At 65.2% G+C, this 1,699-nt stretch overlaps 1 protein-coding gene across 1 annotated transcript in view; it reads left to right on the top strand.

Annotated features, from left to right (window-relative positions):
* LOC113203399 (E3 ubiquitin-protein ligase ZNRF1) overlaps positions 1–1,699 on the top strand; it is a 9,154-nt gene that overhangs the window by 4,449 nt on the left and 3,006 nt on the right. The window lies entirely within an intron of this gene.

Genomic DNA, 1,699 nt, shown 5'->3' with positions numbered 1-1,699 from the left:
CACCCCACCCCACCCCGCCACACCCTGCTCGTTGCCAGGGCAGAAGGAAGAGATTGCCTTCCTATCGTCCTGCGAGAGCGCGCCGCCTGTCGCTATCTGCCAGATAGGAACTCCGCGCGCGCCGAGCCGATGTACAGCGCCGTGCGTTCTCTCCCACCCCGCGCCATCCGGGATCACATAATATTTTGTGGTGCAGCCGCGGGAAAGAAAGTTGTATTTTACGCGCAGCTGCGAGCGGGCGGGAGGGGCTGGCTTATTCGAGTTCGATTTCCAACGCGCGGGCGGGTTATCTACACCTCCCTTCCTTTTCCTCTCGGACCCCGCGCGCCGCACGGCACGGCCGCCTGGCGCTCGGCCTGGCCATGCCCCTCGCGTCGTTTTGCGAGTGTATTTTTAGCCATTGATTCTCCGCGAGTCCAAGGGGAGCCCCCCGAGTGCGTGCGCTGCCCCGGCGCCCCTCTGGCTCTCCCCTTGGCGCGCTCTCTCGCGCTGCCGGAGGGATGGCCGGGCGCTGCTGGTCGTGCAGCTCGCCCGTCTCGCTTGCACCCGCTGCAGGTGGGCTGGGCAGGGGCGGGCGCAGCGAGCACAGCTCCCAGACCAGGCACTGCTTCGCACCAGGGCGGCTAGACGCTATCGAGCGGCACCGGCGGGGCCGACACGGCGGCGGCACGCCACGGGGCGGTACTCTTTCCCCCTCGCTTCCTCTGTTACATTTTTGTTTTTCGCGCTTCCCTGCCCTTCCAGTCTTTTTGACACGCCGCGAGTTTTGCAGGCGACCTCGACGGGGGAAGTCCGGCGGGCGAGGCGCACTTGCTGCGCCATACTCTGCGCAGCCGGGGGGAGAGGGGCGAGGGTCTTGTCGCAATTTTTGGGCGTTGGCTTGTTTCCGCGAGCGGAGCGCGCGGGGCTTCATTTCGGGCCGTGTGGAAGGGAAGGGATGGGGAACTCGATTTATCCACTGTTTAGGGTGAGGCGCGCGGGACTGCGCTGCTGCGGGCTGCGCTGCTGCGGGCTGCGCTGGGGGGTAAACAAAACTGTCCACTGCTAATCGTATAGCCGATACCGACAATGGGTTGGCGAGTGTGCGAGCCGATAGATCAACTGTTCATCACTTGGTAGTGCACTTGCATGCGTACAACTCCGCGGTCGTTCGCTCGTTGGTATTCGGTAGAGTAGCTGAACAAGTGCACAACTACGCGGAGTTGAGCATGAAAATTTCAGCTGAACAGGAACACTTCCAAGTGTTTCCCGGTTGAACATTTTGGTCTAGTGCAGTGTGAGCGTGAGGACGAGCGCGCGCGCCGCTCTCAGCTGACGTGACGTGCGCCTCTCGTGCCGCGGGCGGGGCCCAGCCGGCCACCCCTGGAGGGCCTAATGGCGGGGCGGGTCCCGGCCGGCCCGGCTGACGCTCGGCTGACCTTGGCGCGCGAGTGTATATCGATTGTGTGCCGCACGTCGAGCCGCGCCGGGCATATCGAGTCGTCGACACGAGGGTGCGAGGTGCGAATGGGCGTGTGTCGGGCTGGTGTTGGCTTGCGGGTGGCGGCCCGGCCCCCAACCCCGCGGCGAGTGGAGTGTTGACCAACAGTGAGGCGCGCCCAGGGGGTATCGATTGGGCGACCGGTCCGCTTCATTATCACTGTGTGGCGCAAGGGCAAAGGGGACGGAGACAGCCCGCCATGGCCCACCCCGCCCCGCC

Source organism: Frankliniella occidentalis, unplaced genomic scaffold (genome assembly GCF_000697945.3).
Source record: "Frankliniella occidentalis isolate FOCC.00 unplaced genomic scaffold, Focc_3.1 Scaffold41, whole genome shotgun sequence".
Lineage (NCBI taxonomy): Eukaryota > Metazoa > Arthropoda > Insecta > Thysanoptera > Thripidae > Frankliniella > Frankliniella occidentalis.
This window is presented reverse-complemented; position numbering and strand designations above follow the sequence as displayed.